We start from the raw sequence: 21,571 nt of genomic DNA on the forward strand, positions 1-21,571 counted from the left end.
TGAAGTTTCTTTATTAAATCAACGTGAAAACTAAAAACAAAGCACAAAACGTATAATCAATATAAGGCACACATAATCAATATAAAACAGACAAACAAATACAATTTACAAATAAACCAATTAAAAAGGTATATACATCAAACCACAATACCACATGAGCAGACCACCAACTACAACAATAAAATCCCACAACAATATCACACAAACAAATAACCATAAAAATTTACATTCACCTTGTTCCCTCTCCAGCTAGGTGCTAACTCATGATGTCCCTCGACCATGTCATTCTCCAGGAGAGTCATTGATCCTTTGTGTTCCATTTCATCCTGTTGACGAGGTTAGGCTTAGCTCTCAATCCTCTTTGTTTGAGAGAAGCATGGTGAGGAACAAACATTTCCTCTGACTGATGTTGGGCTGTCTTTTGTCTGTCAGTCTGGCTCAGGTGAGCGAGCGAGCTTCCTGTTTCCTGTTTCCTGACAGTCCTTCAAATTAAAAGCGTTTCCTCCATTTCGCTCCGGGGTCCGTTACACTCCCACCAAAATCATACGTGGGCATGAAGTGTATGAGTCACATATGATTTTCTAGTCAGAACAGAGGCAACAGTGTGTATTAACAATCCATCCGAGCACAAGCCTCCCAGGGTCAGAGATGTCGACAATTAGGAAGCAGGCTCACCAGTCTCCAACAACAGGCCCAGCTTCTGCACAGAATGCTCGTCCGCACTGGTCAGCCTCTTCAGCTGCTGCTGGAGAGTGATTGAGGCATTGTAAGTATGGAGAACTTTGGTCGTCAGACCTTCCATCAACTCCTGGAGGTGCTTGTTCAGAATTGAGGTATTGTGCCACAGCCCTCTGTCGGATTCGCATCTCTTTGGACTTCCAGACATCGTGGTACTGGGACCGCAGGCGGTCCACACACTTCAGTCGACGGGCCGTCTCGTATTTCTGCACGTCTTTCTCTCCCTTGATCCTTGAACTGGGGTTCAATATGTACTTAATGGGACCTTGGATATTTTCGGTCCAGGATACAAGCCAGGTTACTTTGTTGTCATGACGAACCTCCTTCCACTTTGTGCCTGGGGGAGCCTTGGAGTGCTTAGAGTCTTTGCTACAGTTGATGATTATGTCCTTGGGTCTGATCCTACGCTTCAGCATGCCCATCTTGGGATGGTCTCCTCTGCCTCTAAAAGGTCCAGGCGGCTCAATGCGGAAATTAGCAATGCTCTCCTTGCGTTTGTCCATGAGACAGAAGTCATACTCCTGCAGGATGTGCTCATTCTCTAATTTTACTTTCTGTTTCTCTTTCTTTGACATGCGCTTTCCATTATAGTAAATTTTGACACGGCTGGGAAGAGGTTCACATGGTGGTGCCAACACTGGTCCTTTGTATTCCAGAAATCTCCACTTGGAGCCGTCTCTGGCCCTCTCCTCCTCCCACCATTTCCACTTCTCCTCCGGCTCCTTCTTAGCTTTCTTCTTTCCGTCGGCAACTTGACCTTTTTTATTTTTTGTCTTCTTGGGCTTGACAGCCTCATCATAGTAGTCTTGTTTCCGTTTTTTGGCCTTCTTTTCATTTTCAAACTTTATTTTCCTGGGCTTGAAAACAGAGTCATTGTCATCTGCATCACCGTCCTTAAAGTCAGACTCCAACATGCGAATGGCATCAGCGGTGATGATTGGGGGTAGCTCTTTGGTGATGACTCTATGACATATACTTGTGGGGTTTGAAAAGTGGGGACGTGGCAAAGAGCATCCTACGATACTCCACCCCAGATCAGTTTTAACAGCGTATGGTTCATTTCGTTTTCCCAGAATGACCCGTTTAGGGGCCAGCGCTGCAGAACAATTATAGCCTATTAACAGGCCCACTTCACAGTCTTTAAGCGATGGCATCTCATCTGCTATCTCCCAGAGATGATTCCACTGCCTCGCCGTTTCACAGGTGGGAATGTGAGACCGATTTGCAGGTATCAAGTCCTTCGTGTAGGCTACTGGAAGGTCCACAAAAATAGCTGAATTGTATCCCCTGACTCGGAGGTCTGAGGTCCTTTCACTGTTGACAAGTGTGTTACTTCCACTCATGGTGGTCAGTTTCAGCTTAACTGGATACAGTTCTGCTCTCAAGGCCTGGCTCAAACCCCTTTCAATGAATGTTGTATCACTCTGAGTGTCTAGTAGGGCATAAACAAGTTTCTCTGTATTTGGTTCGTTCTTAGTTGACACCCATACTGGCACAACCATAGAGGTGTTAGGAGACCCGTCTCTGGACACACTAAGTGATGTTACTGCAGTTGAATCGTTCATATTGTCTTGAGCTGGAGCTGTAATAGATGTGGGTGTCTCCATGGCATAACTAAAATTATGGAGGCAGGTAGGGTGTTTTTCTGTACAGACCTCGCACACCTGGGGATAACGACAACGTTTAAAGTTATGACCGGGTCTCAGGCATCCGTAACAAAGTCTTTTTTCCACCACATAATTTTGTCGCTCCTCTAAAGACATCGCTGTAAACCTTAGGCAGCCATGAAGCTGATGCCTACCGTCTTGGCAGAGAATGCATGGAGGTTTTGAACTCTTTGGGTATTGATAGCCATCATCCGTGTCTGTTTGAGTGTGGAAAACACTAGTATTGTTTCCCTTCGTTTCTCTGTGATGTCCTTTTTCCATGTTGGAATCTGAGGATCTGAGAGCGTGAGAAGAGGTTATGGGGTTACATGCAATTTCTGCCTCCATGGCCACAAAATCAGAGAAGTCTTTGAAACTGGGGAAATCCTTATTGTCATGCAGACGCTGAGCTACTTGCCGATTCCACATGGAAGCTGTCCATTCTGGTAGCTTTAGCATGAGCCTTTGATTTTCTTCACAGTCATTCAGGATTTCTAAACCCTTCACATGGGGCATGGCATCTTGACAACATTTTAGAAAGTCTGCAAATTCTCTCAGTCCTATGGCATCTCTGTTCTGAATCTTAGGCCACCTTGTGAGTTTTTCTCTAAAGGCTCTTTGAATAGTGAACGGCTGTCCATAGCGCTGTTGTAATCTGTCCCAGGCTTCGCGATAGGCCTCACCATCGCTCCTATAGAAGGTGCCCTCCAGAACCTTACGAGCCGAACCACCCACGTATCTTTTTAAGTAATACAACTTTTCTGCAGGTGAAATGGGCCTATGATCTACCAACGAGCAAAAGGAAGCCTTCCATTCAATGAAGCTTATGGGTTCTCCAGTAAATATGAATGGTTCAGGAATGGGAAGTCTGTTTAAGATCATACTGCTTTGAATTGCCTGGGTGACGGAAATAATGTCAAGGGGTGCGTTTGATGTAGTGATGTCTGAGTGCTGGATTTCCTTTGAGGTGGCAGACTCTCCTATATTGATGTTAGGATTGCTGTTGTCCCGAATGGCAACCTCCTCTTGTACTGCCTGATCATAAACACTTAGTTTAGCTCGAGCTACCTTGACTCCCCTTGCCGCTTGTAGCTGCTCGAGTTCTCCCTTCTGAATCTCTATGTTGGTTTTCTTTTTCTGCTCTTCCACTCGGGCCTCATATTCAGCCTCCTTTCCAGCAAGGTCCGCTGCTGCCTCTAGTCGACTGGCTGCCACAGATGTAGTTCTAGAATGGTGGCTAGAATGGTGGCTTCTTCTGGAACTGACTTGTGACTGAGCACCAAATATAGAATGGGAAGAATCACGGTCACGCAGTTCATGAAGGCGATTAAGTTGTCGTTCCGCATCAAATTCATTATTCAGCATTGTGTCATATGCTATTTGCGAGAGGTCTTTTGTAATGGATTCACATGCGTCAACCCGCCGCCTCACATCCGTATCCGGCGTGACATGTTCTCGAATGTCGTTGTAGAGCCCTATGATGTTGTCCTTGCTTTTTTCCAATTTGGTTATTAAGAGTTCTATTTCCTTATCCGGAACTTTAGTTCTTAGATTCGTCCTTAATGTACGCACTATGTCCTTCCATTGTTCGTACATACTTAATAATGTTTTGACCCTTTTTTCTGTAGTTTCCATTTGATACGCAAGCATTTTTCCTGTTGGAACTTGTTTACGGTTGCTGCGTCGAGGGCTTATGGTTTCGTCCTGAAGTTTGTCTTGTAAATCCGTCCATCTTTCTTTGAGATCTGTTAGTGTTTGTTTTTTATCATGAATGGCTTCCTTTAATTTTTGTCTTTCCTCGGGTTCCTTTTCCCTTTGGAGGGCATCCTTCAAGTCCTCAATTTCCTTGTCGACATTTTCCATTTGTTTGTCCAGTTCCTGGTCTAGATCAGACCCATGTACCTCAACACTTAAATCTGGCATTTTATAGTTTGGACATATAGCACAGAAAAGGACTGAAAATGACCATAAAAGGTGAACCAATGAAACCTCAGTGCAGTATTTAAACACTGAACAAACCCTTCAATGAAATCACCACATTGCATAAAAACTCCAAAACCACAGTATTAAAACTGTATGAAACCTTCATGAAAGGGACCTTGCATAAACCTTATCAACCGTAATTCATATGCATGGACACATGGCACTTGAAAACCCTTTAAACCATTTTTCAAAAAATAAATGTGTAAATGTCCACAGTTCACATTCCTCTGTATGAGCCTTTATTTTGTTTCTGGAGGTGTGTGTAATGTTCAATTGTGCATTTGTTGTGTTTGTGTGTGATCATCCATCAGACCACTAACCACTGCTGTGATGCAGGCTGACAGAGTGGAGTAGGCCGATTTCTGGTGTACAGGCCTCAGAATCTGAGACTGGGGCAATGTAGATGTCTTGCAGGGGAGGTGGGGGGGGGCCATGTTGGGTCAAGTTTTCACTGTAGCGTACCCGGCTGGATAAAGAGGTTGAAGGCCGACTGATGATGTGAAGTTTCTTTATTAAATCAACGTGAAAACTAAAAACAAAGCACAAAACGTATAATCAATATAAGGCACACATAATCAATATAAAACAGACAAACAAATACAATTTACAAATAAACCAATTAAAAAGGTATATACATCAAACCACAATACCACATGAGCAGACCACCAACTACAACAATAAAATCCCACAACAATATCACACAAACAAATAACCATAAAAATTTACATTCACCTTGTTCCCTCTCCAGCTAGGTGCTAACTCATGATGTCCCTCGACCATGTCATTCTCCAGGAGAGTCATTGATCCTTTGTGTTCCATTTCATCCTGTTGACGAGGTTAGGCTTAGCTCTCAATCCTCTTTGTTTGAGAGAAGCATGGTGAGGAACAAACATTTCCTCTGACTGATGTTGGGCTGTCTTTTGTCTGTCAGTCTGGCTCAGGTGAGCGAGCGAGCTTCCTGTTTCCTGTTTCCTGACAGTCCTTCAAATTAAAAGCGTTTCCTCCATTTCGCTCCGGGGTCCGTTACACTGAGTAACGACAAAGATTGACAGATTTTGGAGAAGACTGATAGTTTATCCTTCAGTAATTAGGCGTGGAAGTATTCACACTACTTTTGGATTTATTTGGGGAAAGGAGGAGGTGATCAAGCTCCACAACATTGGTAGGCTGCATTTTTTTTCCTCTCGAGGGTGCATGCCATGGGAGCCCCTCCAGCAGGGAGAGTGGTTGAGGGGGGAAAATTATCTGCACAAAATGATCTGCACAGGGGCACTCATGGGGGTTAATCCGGCCCTGAATTCAGGGCTAGCTCTTTATGAACCCTGGCCACAATGCTGTTGAGATCCTATATTTTCAATGGAGAAAAGAAACCTCTCTGACCCAGGGGGATGGCGGCCTCTCACGGCAGTGATGTCAGACTTCAGTTCTCTCTACTCTGACATGCATTTGTTCTGTCCTCCTCTAGGTGGCGCTGTCTGTAGCAGCAGAGTTCTGGGAGCAGGGAGCCCTGGAGGGGACAGTACCGGAGCAACAACCCATGCATCGCAAAGGGAATGCAGCAATTAAGGGCTTAGCGACCGACCGTCAGACTTAGCGACCGGCGGACGGGAGTTTCCGACCGGCGGACGGGAGTTACAAGTCGGTGCAAGGGGGTGGTCGTTTACAGGAATGTAGGGCTGCAACTATGGCTCAGCGGAAGTAAGGCCGCCTGGGACTCGGAGATAGGAGACTATAGTAGCCTAAATGAACGGAAGAGGCGTGAATGAACACAGAGACTGATGTGGTAGCGAAAGAATGAGAGACGAGAGAGAGAGAGAGAGAGAGAGAGAGAGAGAGAGAGAGAGAGAGAGAGAGAGACTGGAACAAGGGAGGGGGAGGGTGAAAAAACGAGAGATGAGAGCAAGAAAGAGAGAGAGAGAGAGAGAGGGATAAAAAAGGTGAAATGAGAGTGGATTCCCTGTGGCACTGGCAGAGTGATGACACAGCCCATTATGTGGTGTACTGGTGCAGAAACAAAGGTCACCATGGCCCTAATGTGGCCCTGACCTCAGCAAGCATCCATCCTCTTCTCTCTCTCTCTCTCTCTCGCTCTCTCTCTCTATATCTCTCGCTCTCCTCTCTTCCATCCCATATATCTTCCTTTCTCCCTGTCTCTCCCCCCAGTGACGTAAGTACACCTACTCAAGTGTATTTGAGTGACGATAGCCCCTCCTATATGTCCAGCTTTTGGTGTGTGTGCACAAACTTTGTCCTAACACAAACATTAAATCCCATTGACAATGAATGGATAATTTGGAGTGTTCGTGTAAACAGAAACATTGCGTAAACAACACAAACATTGAAGACGAAGGTGAGGATGCAAATTCTGATTGGCCGGAATGACTGAGATGAGGTATACACTATACAGAATGATATGATGTACGATGATAAGATCGCCCCTCACTTCACACGGGTGTGATTTTTTACTTTACCGACCGTACTTGGACTCAAAGTACACAAAGAGTGTGATAAAGCCACACCAGGACAGTACATTAGTGACCTTAAAGGGATTGTGACATTAAAAAAAGGGTTTTTGTAATTTTTCTAAAAAATAAATGAGGTTTTCTGAGCTCAATTGCACCCAAAAAACCTGCACTTTTAACATTCAGTAGATTTTCTGTTGTCTGGAGTTGGCTCAAACAAGTGCTCTGATTTTCCTGCTGTTTGTGATCTCAGAAAGAGCTTCTTCCAGTTTAGTAGGCAGGCAAAGATTAAATCTTGTCTTTCCCGCTCTGTGTTCGAAACTGTTATGCATGCTTTTATGACTCTGTATGTTCATGTTCTCCTCAGGCTCATGAGCTTCCCAAGCTCCAGTGTGCTTTCATCCACTTTGTCTGCACCTTCGTCAAGGCATGTGTGTGCCATGGCATGTGTGCCCATGAGAGAAGATTTTTACAGCTCTAGCAGTGATTCTCAACCCGTTTAATTTCAAGGACCCCCAGTTTGACATGCATTAGTCTACGGACCCCCATTTAATGGCATTTCTATCTCTGGAACCCCCAATTTATATTGTAAAATTATTAATTTAACTCAGAGTGTACAAATGGAACCAAATGGACCCGTTAGGATCCATTTGTACACTCTCAGAGATACAGACCCTTAAGGGTCCATTTGGTTCCAATGGACCCAAACTGTCATTTAGCTGGGGACCCCTGGCACTCCCTCAAGGACCCCTGGGGGTCTCCGGACCCCACTTTGGGAACCACTGGTTTATAAGGGGCAGCAGTGAGGAGGGAGATAGGCGGTGACATTATGTCAGTGCTTTCACTGCTGCCGACTTCTGAACACTGTGCTCATCCAAGCAAGGTACTTGCCTTCATTTCCCCCCGTCAACACTTGCCAGGCTTGCCATTTAATTTCATGCACGTGCGCACGCGCGCGCACACACACACGCACGCACGCACACACCCTTTTTGAAACCAGTCCCTTGACTTGAAGTGCTCTCGGGAGGTTCCCTCGTCAGGAAGTGCCCCTCCAACTGAATCAAGTTCCATCAATTGATTAGGGTGCTGGGTATAAAAAACAGAAATACACTCGCCCTCCTTGTGCAGAAACAGGAAACAGACACCATCCGTTGCCATGGTTACCATCATGCAATTGTGTTACCTGTTATTTTGTTTGTACAGTTATATTGCATTGCATCGTGTATGTTTGTGTGACATGTGGATTTCATTAATATGGACATTTAAAAGGAAATACAGCGTGACTGTCAAAAAGGACATGTCATACGGTATACATCCATGGTGTTTATAAATCATTGTGTTAAAAGTTGTTTTGTGTGTGTGGTTTCATTTATAGTTTCACGGTGGGGTAAATAAAGAGCCCTTGTGAACATCAGTTGGAGCGTTGTCTATTCTGCATCAGATGAAGATTGTTTAGCAGTTTATTTATCATTTATTTGTGGTACTTACATTTGTAGGTCGCGGTTTCCATGCGGACAGAGAGCAGGGCTGTACAAGGCAATTGAGTCTAGATCGACACAGACTCGCTCTTGAGGGCTTTATACGCCACTTCCACTCAAGGCTGCTTGGTTTCGGAAGACACTTAATATGGCGCAGCCTCTTGTGAACACGCATATCAAGGGCGAGTGGCGAGGAGGCGGTTTCAAAAAGACACACACGGTAGCCTACTGTATGTACCCACACTGTAGAAAAGGGTCATCATGGAGTAAAGGAATTTAATCACAAGATCACTGGGTGTCACTCAATATTGTTGTCTTCCTTCCTTCCTTCCTTCTGTTACTGCTGCCATGTCATGGTTATTGTCTCCACCAGGCCAAAGGCCCAATTAGGCCGTACACAGGCTTCTGTGTGCGGCCTAGAGGGGTGTGTTCAAGCTACGTGCAACACAAAATGTATTTGGGAAACCCAGCCATTATCTTTTAACCATGATACAATGTTTTTTTTTAAAACATCATCTTTTCACCATGATCACCATGATTTGCTTGTCTACATATGAAGTAAATTCTCAATGGCAAATATGAGACGTGTGTGGACAAAAGCTGTATATAGGAGGGGCTAGCGGCCCTCAAAAAGCCCTTGGCAGATTAGATAAGAATGGTTACATCCCTATATCGGGGTCTAGGGCTTTAAAGGGACAATAACATATATCCAGTGAAAGAATGGAGGAAACTGATGTATAAAATGAACCCAGTGTTTTATTGAAACAAGACTGAACAAAAATGGCAGGGAAACAAACTGGTGAGTGCCAAATCAAAATACCATAAAACCAAAACTACTATCTTGTAAATTACTTCTCTATAGGCAAAACCAAAACCTTCTACACTAACAAACAAAAATACAGAGGGTGGCACTCACACCTAACCTAAAGTTTTAACAGAAAATAATTACCTGTATATGTTGAAAATGTACAGGGTACCCTAGCTCTGGTCCATAACTCTAATGCGTTGCATTTAGAGCTATGTTACTCTCGACTTCCGCCGCTCGCATGAATGCAGACCAGTCTCTCTTTAGCGTATATACAAAAGAAAGTTTTTGCTACTCACCAAAACAAAGGCGGGTTGTGTCATTAGAAAGCCTACTTTCCTTAGGGGAGCACTCCGAGCCCCCCACCACACGTATAAACTGTACTTTTTGGCCAAAAGGGGATTTTGTTTCCACCGGAGAAAAAAAATACTTTGTTACTCCACTGCGACTTCTACCGATATTGCCTCATAGAGAATATTTTTCCTCCGGTGAAAAAAAAATCCCTTTCTGGCCAAAAAGTACCGTTTATACGTGTGGTGGGGGGGCTCAGAGTGCTTCCACTAAGGAAAGTAGGCTTTCTAATGACACAACCCGCCTTTGTTTTGGTGAGTAGCAAAAACGTTATTTTTATTTACGCTAAAGACGAGAGGCTGGTCTGCATTCATGCGAGCGGCGGAAGTCGAGAGTAGCTCTAAATGCAACGCATTAGAGCTATGGACCAGAGCTAAGGGTACCCCAGCTCTTACCTAGTTTCCCTGAAAGAAACAATATAATGAACAGAAAGCTGAGATACATAAAGCAGGCCTGAATCTGACACAAAGCACACAACCAGCGCTGTCTCTGTCTGACATGGTGGAAGAGAGGGGCTGATTGCAAGTACACAGGTGCTTTTATTGGAAGGAAAATGGAGATGATTGGTGGACTGATTATTGGCGGACCAATGACAGAGAGGCGGATCCGACCAGTGATTATATTCACTGAGCTGGACCTGGGATTTAGGACAGCAGGAGAATATGTAGAGGGGGAGCGAAACACAGAAGCAGTGCATGCTCTCTAAAGAGCATACACGTAACACCCCCCGCCCCCCACATAAAATACAAAACACAGTTTTGTTACCACCACAACAAAATATCTACCGAACAAAAACTTGAAACCACTAACTAGTCGGACACAGACAACAAGAGTCTTTTAAGACGAACAAGTCACCACTATAAACAAATGTGTTGGACACATGCAGGCAGCCATATCATAGCCTGGCTAATAAGCCAGACCGAATCAGCCGTTGGCAAAAAGAATGTGCCTGCCGGCGGATTACGGTCTGGAGAGGCTCAATTGTACGCCCATTTCCTACACCAGAGAATTGGTGTGGCCAATCGGGACACGGTATGCAATATGGGCGGGCTTTGGTACAGTGACGTTCAATGCTTGAGACCTTTGACTGTGTGATTTGAGTCTGGCTTATTAGCCAGGCTAGCCATATCATAGTGTCCAACACATAATCAACACTAAGTGGTGCACACAGGTGTGATTTGTTTTGTATTTAAACTCTACAAGGAATGGGTGTCTGTCTGATGGCAATGCAAAAAAAACACACAAAAAAACACTCAAAAGTCAAACTATTACCATAACTATTACCCCGCCAGGCATAATGAGTTAGAGCAAGACTCCAAAAGTGAAACTATTACCCCGCCAGGCAGCAGGCATTATATTAGCAAGACTAAAAGAAAAACACTCCAGTCAAACTATTACCCAGCCGGGCATAATGAGTTAGAGCAATTAAGACTCCAAAAGGCAAGGCAAAGGTAACACATGCAAATAGTGGACTTTAGCTGTAGAAAACAAACTGAATATGTTGAACTTGAATCCAATAATTTAAGTCCAGGGAATGGATATAGCCATTGTGATCTTTAGTACACCTTTGCCTATTACTCATTCTGTAATATGGTTTTAAGTTGAATGTTATTTTGCTGATCGAATAACACTTATGCACCTCGAAAGTACTTGAAATGTGCTTAAGTGTGACTTTTGAAACACGCCAGAAGCAGTTTGGAGGTGTCCTTACAACTGCTGCTGCAACTATCCAGGCATCCAACTGATGTTTGTAGTTTGACTTCTGAGATATGTCACAGCAATTTAAAGATTGTTTTGTTGTCAAGCTAGGCTGAAGCAAACAAATGGGGTGCTTGAGTAGTGGTGCATGGCCATGCCAGAAAACACAACCACTGGGGGGAAAAGAAAGTCTAGAATAGTTTGTTTTCTTTTTAAAAAGACATGGTAACTGACAAATCGATATTCAGCACAATTTTTAACAGGTTGTTGTTTTTTGTCTGTTCAGTTCGGCCTCTAATGTGATACATCATAGTTAGACAATACAACAGTTGGATGGAAACCCACTTTGTGTATACTGTCATCATGGTTCAGGGAACAAATTCTTCTTGGAGTATATGACAATCCTCAGCAAAATATAGGCTACAGAATGTGCATAGGCACACGCATATTTTGATTCTGATGAATATATACTTTGACGGAAACCCTGCTATTGTCTGCTGGAGCCAGCATGGTTCAATTCTTAATACAACCTATATTACTGTCTCTCTGTCACTGTTCTAAAATCTCAGCATATAGGATTTAGTTCAGAATGTGTAGAATGACAGTTAACCCCATGCACTAATTTCCTTTCCTGCTTGATGTGGAATGCTATTAAGACTGTCGTTTAACCCAATTCCCCTTTCCTTTATTTCATGGTCGCTGTAATTGCTTTCATGTAGTTGAGTAGAAGTAATAAATAACTATTTTCATATATCTGGCTGTTGTATCTGAGTATCTTTTTGTTCAGCTCAATCAATCATAATTGGTATCAATCGATAATTCCCAGTAGGTTACTTATCTTATCGACCTACTGCATGTAGTCTTTGAGCCTACTGGCTGCGATTGGCATTGATAAAACGAAAATGACGATTAAGTTTGGGACCGTGCTGCTACGTGCTTGCGGTTATGTTTAGGTTAGGGCAGGGGTTCTCAACGTTTTTGGCTGGGGACAGGGGACCCCCGGAAATGCTTTGGCCATGTCTCGCGACCCCTCCCCCGTCCCCACCCCCAATACAAACGGACTGCAAAAATAACCTTAATAATAGAGAAAATACATCATAAATGAATACTGAAACCAGATATAATTAAGGAAAGTTTATGCATGTACTATGTGTACTATGTAAACTCTTCATTTCCATTTTCCAGCCATTCAGTTAATTTGGGGACCCCTGTGTTAGGGCACTGTATATGAGGAGGCATGTCGTTTCTCAGTAGGCAGTAGACCAAAACGACCGGATTAAGGTTGGCGAACATGCGTTAAGTTTGGGACAGTTATGTTTAGGTTAGGGTATGAGAAGGCTTGTCGTACTCAGTAGGCTCCCAGCATGTGCAGTAGCCCGATAAGATCGGCTTGATTTATAACCTACTGCATGGGAATTATCGGTTGATTTTCACTCAAACGTTTTATCAATGCCAATCGCAGCCAGTAGGCTCCAGACTACATGCAGTAGGTCGATAAGATTGGCTTGATAAGTAACCTACTGGGAATTATCGGTTGATTTTCACTTGAATCCGTTGAAATGGACCACCTTGACGTACTGTGGGCGTGTGTGAGTTAGCTTGAAGTGAATGAGAAACAGACAGACTGATTAGTGGGAGTATATCAATTAACTATTAGCGAATGAATGGGGGGTCCGGGGAGAGATAATTAGAAGTATCCTGCCTTCCACGTGAGTGAGTGAGTGAGTGAGTGAGTGAGTGAGTGAGCGAGCGAGCGAGCGTGCGTGCGTGCGTGCGTGCGTGCGTGCGTGCGTGCGTGCATGTGTGTATGCATGCGTGACTGCGCACTTCAGCATTTCGACATACCTATATGAATGTCTTGCCTTGTGATTGGTGTGTACTCATTAACCCAATGAACCCTAGCGGCCCTGTTCTGGAGTGAACATGTGAAAAGAAAGGAGACAACCTACTCCACAAGCTCAAAGTGCGTCGCAAGACTCGCAACAGGAGATTTGGGGCCCTATTTTCGTCACTGCTAAACCTCTTATCCCTAAACGTCTTTGCCTTTTTGGTATTTTGAACAACATTTTAAGTGTTCAACTAGCCGATCTACATCAATTCGTTGCGAGCTTGTAGATCGGCTATTTGAACTATTCATAAATGTTAGTCAAAATAGTAAAAAAAAAAAAAAAAAAAAATGGCAAAGACGTTTAGGGATAAGGAGTTTAGCAGTGACGAAAATAGGGCCCTTAGTGTAGAGGGGGAAAAGAGCAGACCAAGTATCGAGCCCTGGGGGACTCCGGTCAGTGAGGGTTTAAGGGGTCAAGCACATGTGTATATGTGTGTGTCACTCTATTCTCTTGACCCACTAAAGCACTGCTTGCAGTTAATCGAGCGTGTTTAGCATCAGAGAGACACACTAGAGGGAGGGATGGGGGATGGGAGCTATCGCTAGACCCCCACCTCATTCAAACATACACACGCACACACATACATGCACATACAGTAGCCTACTAACAGCACAGTAGCACACGTAATCCGCCTCTGTCGTCACCTCTTGGTGACGTAAGTCTGTGATGCAAGGAGATCAGAGAGAGAGAGAGAGCAGAGGATACTGCCGTATACGGTTGTAAAGCCCATTCTGCCGTGACGCAAGGGCATCCCGTGACTGCAGCAGCCGAAACAGAGAGAGAGAGAGAGAGAGAGAGAGAGAGAGAGAGAGAGAGAGAGAGAGAGGCGGTGGCATGGAAGCAGAGAGGGAGGGAGGGAGTCAGGGAGAGGCAAACCGTGTGGAAAGAGGGAGAAGACAGAGCACAAGACAAGAAAGGACATGCTGTCATGCAATTAGGACAGACATCCATTATTTCTTATTATTCCTTTCAATAGTGTTCATCAAACGTTTGCAGAAATGTAAAAAAAAAAAGTATATCGAACAAACCGATCGAAGGGACTGAGAGAAAGAGATCCACGTAGGGATAGTATAGACTATATAGAGTAAAGTAGACCAGCTGCAGTACGCGCCGTGTGCCTGCAGGGAGGGAGCAAGCTGTACTAGCCCGGCTCATTCTGCTGTTGCAGTGCCCGGGTCAGTCGTGACTGCAGCACCGCCAGCCTGCACGCCACAGTGCAGGGAGGCATTGGAGGGATGAAGGACTATTTATAGGAGTTGCCATGAAGGATAGTGCAACATGGAGAGCAAGCAATGTACTGGTTGCGGGCATTTAAACAAGAAAAAGTCACTTGACTTATAACAGGTCTGCTTAGCTGCTATTATGCATAATAGCCCACTGGCCTATACCATCACTGCATGAGAAAAGGGTATCAGTCTCGTGCAATATGAATATGATATACGTTCATCAGGTGTCTGTAGTAATTTACTAGGCGTAGCCTACCTGCAATACCTGCAGCCCATTTACAGAGATTTTATACTGTACCTCTGTCTGTGACATTCTACACAGATTTGGTTGATAGCTGCCCCAGTATAATTTCACATTCACTTCGGCTTAAATCAAGGGCAAAAATATTTTGTACTACGTGGAATTGCAGATTGCTTCTACAGGTGCCCACATTCATCTACGTTTCCGGGGCTGAGAGCCAATCTTGTGAGGAACCAATCAAAAAGGTCTCCAGGGTAAAGACTATCTATAAGTTTAGCCATATATCCACTAATATACACAACTCTCTTTCTCAAAATCGTCCGTCATGTTTGAGCAATACATTTGATACAATTCACTAGCTCTCACACTCTGACACCCACAAATAAAAAGGCTATGGACCAAAACTATCCAATCAAGTGCAATCTGTCCGTCTGTCTCATGGAATTAACACTTACTATCCATTTACAATGCTCCTCAACCTCCAGCTTTGTACTAGTCAATCACAGGCACTTTAACTTCATGTCCACGCAAAGCCCAGTGTCCAGGATCTGTGTCTGTTTGCTATGTCTGGACTATGAAGTGGCTTTATTTATGATGATGTTCATCTTAGTGTTGACAAAATGCCACAATACTTTTCAATGTATTCATTGTCCACACTCTTGTTGCAAATTATGTTTTGACAGTCCTTTATTATATCCCCCTGCTCCCAATTGCTCTCTTTGCCTTTTCATACACGCACACCCCAAAACATTTTGTCACATGCCCAAGAAAGACAGACATAGACCTCACTTGCAGTAGCCTACAAACAAAGACATGTCACTAACAGTGCAGGCTCCCAAACCTTTTAGCTTGTGACCCAAAAGAGAAATGTGATGACCCAAACTAGTGAAAATAGCAGATCTTCAAGTCCACAACCGATTCGATCGGCTAATTTCACTACTACTTAAACATTTGTGTGACGGCCCTGTCCCCTCTGCCTCACTGTAGGCTAGCCGGCAGCCTCTGTGATGGCAGAGTGGAGCAGGCCGTCAGCCCAATTGTGTTCACCTGAGGTGGGTGGAGCTTAGGGCAAGCAAGATCTGCTTGGGAACCTGGCCCAAGGGCCTAACCAACCTTTTGTCTAAGTTGTGTTTTGCACCATTTAATACAACACGCACACAGCACTCTCCAAACATCCACTACACTGCAGACATTACTGATAACTGATATCCTCACATCCCACACTTCATTATTTGCTATTCTTTAATTACTTTACTATAATAAATATCATTACAAAACGTGTATGCTCTTGTGTGGACTCCCTGTTTTTGCCATGCATCCCCTAGTCACCTAGTGCATGGCATTTGTTTTCTAATTAACTCAATTTATTTTACTTGTATTGTATGTCTTTGGATGTATTGTATTGTATGCAACAATTGTTGCATTTTTAATTCGTGAACATTTTTGCTTTTTTGGAATGTTTTTTGAAAATGTTTTGAAACTGTAACAATTCAAAATAAAATGTGGGAAGCCAAAAATATAGGGACCGTAAAAATGTCTCACAAATCCCCCCGTGTTCCCCTGGTTAACAGGGCCCAAAAACAGACTGGGCAATTTTACGGCTGGCTGGACACTGATTCCCATGCCACTGACAGTGGTGGCGGTTCCTACGGAAACTGAATGGGGTCTATCTGCACAGCATTCTGCTTGTGCTGAACCCTCTCTAGCCCTGGCACCTTTTCACACAGGTGTGTGTTAGCAGCACAGAACAAATCACCAAATACCTCGACCACATGAACCATGGCAACTCTATACTTTCTGGAACAAACATTGGGCAACAATAGTGTGTGTGTGTGTGTGTGTGTGTGTGTGTGTGTGTGTGTGTGTGTGTGTGTGTGTGTGTGTGTGTGTGTGTGTGTGTGTGTGTGTGTGTGTGTGTGTGTGTGTGTGTGTGTGTGTGTGTGTGCGTGCGTGTGTGCGTGCGTGTGTGTGCGTGTGCATGCATGCGTTGTGAGCTTGTAAATAAGCTCTATTTGCCGAAGATATTTAGTCAGTGCACAGTAGAGGAGGGGAGCAAGTATTTTAGACCACAGGTTCCCAAACACAAACGCATGTCATATCAGGGTCGCCGACACATTTTATGGGTCACACTTTTCTACCGGCGAGGTTGTGGATCAGCAATTTTCACTAGTTTTTGGTCAAATTTGTCTTTGGGTCTTGAGATAAAATAAATAATGGGAACCACCAGTAGGCTATAGACCCCTGAGGGACTCGGGTCAACTAGTATAGTGGTTAACCTATAAAACAAATGACACCGCGTAAGTCGTGCTTTCCAACGGGACCCGAGAAATCTGCGGCTGTGTGTGTGTGTGCGTGTGTGTGTGCGTGCGTGCAGTACATGCATGAACATTTCAGTCCAATAGAGAATAATAATGCCGTCAGCTGTTTTGGTCTCTTGTCCTCTGTTTGGTTGTTTCTGCGAGGCAGTCATCGTGACTGCAGCAAAAAGAACCAGCGCAGCACGCGGCCTGCAGCATAACGCAGGGCATTAGAGATGCACGCGAGTGTCTCTGTCGGATATATGCAGCTTATAGCACTGACTGTGAGGGGAGAAACCAGACCAGTGTCTCTGTCGGATATATGCAGCTTATAGCACTGACTGTGAGGGGAGAAACCAGACCAAGATATATGCAGCTTATAGCACTGACTGTGAGGGGAGAAACCAGACCAAGATATATGCAGCTTATAGCACTGACTGTGAGGGGAGAAACCAGGATATATGCAGCTTATAGCACTGACTGTGAGGGGAGAAACCAGACCAAGCTGTAATTGTGCCATCTCTTTGATATGATTTTTCTGTGTCTGTTTGTGGTGTCATTGTGTGTGACCCTCGGCGCCGTGAAAGTCACACACCAAGTATACACATTAGACAATTTGTTTTGGTAACGTTCTTATCCAGAGCCATCTGCAGTGACCACCAGGTAAATGTTCCTTCCATATCTTGATCAAGATACACACATATACAGATTACATCCCACTGCCCTGGGGTACATGGAGGCCCTGCAATCCTAAAGGTCCAAGGTGTGTGTGTGTGTGTGTGTGTGTGTGTGTGTGTGTGTGTGTGTGTGTGTGTGTGTGTGTGTGTGTGTGTGTGTGTGTGCGCGTGCGTACGGGCGCTTGCGTGGTTGCGTGGTTGCGTGTGTGTGACTATGGTGCATACAAAGTTTTCTCGTCGAAAACCATTAAATGCTATGCCTTTTGTGTGCTGCATTTGGCACAGTGGTCACTCCCATATACATATAAAGGCTAGATGGCTCAAGGCGGAGTCTCCGACGTAGTTCACCGGCGGCCATCTTGCTGCAGTCCAACAGTACAGTATATGTTCTATGTGGCAGCTCAAACAAAAATACTCATAACTCGCTCAAACTTTGATGGATTTACAAACGGTTTGGTTAATTACAGACGTTATCAACGTGGCTATGATTCAGGATGCTTATCTTCTTAATGTTATTTTTATATGAACGTTATATAAAACCATATAAGTATGCTGATGTCTCTGATGTTTACAACAAACCAAACCGTTTGAAAATTGGTTGAAAATCGAGCAAGTTATGGTTATTTAAAAAGTACATGCCCCTAGAGCGCTCCACACACAGGTAGTGGACCTCTTGTCCTCCCTGGGATTCTCTCTCAACCCAGACGATAACCTAAGGCATCGCTCTGGACTCCAGGTCCTCCACAGCCAGACTGAGCGAGGACAGAGTGGCCTGGTTCAAGCGGTGTGTATTTGCTATGAGCTTGTAGATCTGCTATTTTCCAATAGCTAAAGTAGAACATAATCCTTAAAACACTAAAAGGGGTTCCCCGTCCTGAATGGGTTAACATATCAGCCCCATAGTTCATATCAAAGTTAGATAATAAACTTCAGGAATATACACATACACATTCATAGCATGTTGTTCATTAGGATTTTATTTTTTGGAGGCAAATCAATCAATATAATGTACTTTTTACAGTATATGAGGAGCACATCTCTACAGTTTTATAATGTAAACAATCTCTGAAGAGAAATGTATTCAGTTTAAAAGGAAGCCGTCGCCTTCAGTTTTAAACTATTCACATGAATTAAAATATAATTTATAACATCAGATACTTCTGCTTCTATGAAACTAGATTTTAACAATTCAAAAATACTGAAATGCATTTGTCTCCACATTCTCAAGACATATGAAATCACACAAAACAGAGAAAGAAAAAGAAACACCATTTAAAGACATCCAAACTAAGTGGCTTATAAATAAAAAGAAACGCAAAATAAAACCAACATATGTAAAAATATAAAATCTCGCTAGCAGTATTTACTGTTTTCTTTTACCAAAAACTAAGTTAAAAAAGAAGAGAAAATCATTTTATGTGAATTTGATAGTCATTAGATGGAAATAGACAAAATCAATCGTGATGAAAAACAAAACTTAAAACAAACAAATAAAACAATGTATGCCCTTTATGTAATTAATTTTCCTCCACCAAAAGAACCACTCACATGTACTTAATCTTTGACAGTTTGCAGTCCCTACAAAGTGCCTATTTGACATCACATTTACCACCAAAATTAAACAGAAAGCCCGGTGATTTCCTGTGTATTTGTAACTGTTAGGTTAGTACTGTATTAAAACCACAGACACACGCACGCACGCACGCACGCACGCACGCACGCACGCACGCACGCGCACACGCACACGCACACACACACACACACACACACACACACACACACACACAGGTTCAGGATGGTGTACTGTGGTCCAACTTTCACAGATGAAATAGAAAGGGAAGATGCCATATAGTTTAAAGCAGTGGTTCCCAAACCTTTTCGTGTCAAGGACCCCCCAAATTGACACTAATTAGCCTGCGGACCCCCATTTGAAGACAAATGCCAGGGACCCCCATAAGAGAAGATTTTTGAGTGATTCTCAACACGTTTAATTTCAAGGACGCCCAGTTTGACATGCATTACTCTACGGACGCCCATTTAATGGCATTTCTATCTCTGGGACCCAAATTTATATTGTAAAATCAATGTTAATTTAACTCTGGTTTAAATGGATCCATTTTGGTTCCATTTGTACATTTGGTTCCAGTGTACAAATGGAACCAAATGGACCCATTTGGTTCCATTTGTACACTCTCAGCGTTAACGGACCCATAATGGTCCATTTGGTTCCAAACTATCATTTAGCTGGGAACCCCCTGGAACTCCCTCAATGACCCCTGGGAACCCCCTGGAACTCCCTCAATGACCCCTGGGGACCCCCTGGAACTCCCTCAATGACCCCTGGGGACCCCCTGGAACTCCCTCAATGACCCCTGGGAACCCCCTGGAACTCCCTCAATGACCCCTGGGGACCCCCTGGAACTCCCTCAATGACCCCTGGGGACCCCCTGGAACTCCCTCAATGACCCCTGGGGACCCCCTGGAACTCCCTCAATGACCCCTGGGAACCCCCTGGAACTCCCTCAATGACCCCTGGGGACCCCACTGTGGGAACCACTGGTTTAAGGGCCCAAGTTCTCATAAGCGCCGCTGTCCATGAAGGGTTATTTCTGAATCACTGAGTTGAAAGATACATTGCTTTATATAAAGAAAACATGTAACCGTAATATTGAAATGAAAACAAATATGAATTTGACAGCAGGCGCCGGGTGGTGATGTTGAATCATTGGTGACATCTTTAACACCGAACCTGACAAACTGGACATTAAACACATCTAGATTTTAAAGCGCTGTTGTCAAGTCTGTTTTTTATTTTTATTATTAATATTGTTTATTTCTTTCTTTCTCTTTCTTTTTCATTTTTTTTTCTTTTTTGTCTTTTTATTTAAAGTTTTTTTTTTTTTGGTCAACTTGCCTCTCAAGTTTTAATGGTTTTCTCACCATTTTTCTGAAGTGAAGAGTGGAAAGAAAAATGTATTGCATTCTAACAAGGGGTTTTCCCTTTGGAAGGAGGGTTCTCTTTTTTATTTGGATTGGTTGTCCTCGGATCTAGGACCCCGAGACCCCCATAGCACAGACAGCAGTACAATGTTGAAATGTGTTCGTGTTCTCAAAACACTTAGGAGAATGGTCAACATCAAATATTATTTTTTTTCTATAAGAAAGTATATAATCATCTAGATATCTACACAAACACACAAATATATATTCATATATATATATATATAGATATATGTAATATACCTTTTATAATATGGCTGTATTGAAAAAAGGGATTTAATTCCAACAGTAATTATTTCATAATAAAACACATTGGATTGGAAAGGAGTTCAAACAGTAATAATAAAAGCGTACAGTGGTAGCTTTTATATTTACCCCCTTGTTGATTCTTAAGGCTTGCCATGACAAAGGGCTGTGATGTTTCACCTCTACAGGGATGGAAGCACCCTCACTGGTATCCAGCAGTCTGCTCTGAAGACTGTTATATTTAACCTGACTCCGCCAGATTGCGGCAGTATTAAATTCACAAGTTCCCTCCTCCTACCTGCATCTGGTCTCTCTCAAGCAGAAACGATGAACCGGAAGCAGCGGGAAAAAAATCTGATATCTCCATAATAATTTCGAGTTGTAGTCTTGTTAGGTTGTGTTTACATTTGCGCTGTGGCAGCGCTTCAATATGTCATCAGTCTTGCGTTGATCCCGCCTCTAGCGGCCGCATACGGCTGCATATCGCTCCGATCAGAATTGGTACATTGACTCTGCCCGAGAGAGTCCAGATGGGAGGCAGGAGGAACTCACTACTGCCATCATCTGGCGGCGTCAGGTTATGTTATATTGGGGTCAAAACGAAACAGGTTTTTTGTTTCTCCGCGTTCTTGCCTATTTTCATCCTTCCCACATCCCTCCAATGTCAAGAGTCATACATGTTCACAAAGTTACCTCAATAATTACCATAGTGTCTCAACACGACACAGAAAAATCAGATTTTAAACAAACCTGTGCACCATCAAAATATGGCAATAAACAGTTTAATGCGATAGTTTCATTTCAATGAAAACAAAACAAAAAAAGAAATATTGT

Source organism: Electrona antarctica, assembly GCF_951216825.1.
Source record: "Electrona antarctica genome assembly, chromosome: 1".
NCBI classification, from domain to species: domain Eukaryota; kingdom Metazoa; phylum Chordata; class Actinopteri; order Myctophiformes; family Myctophidae; genus Electrona; species Electrona antarctica.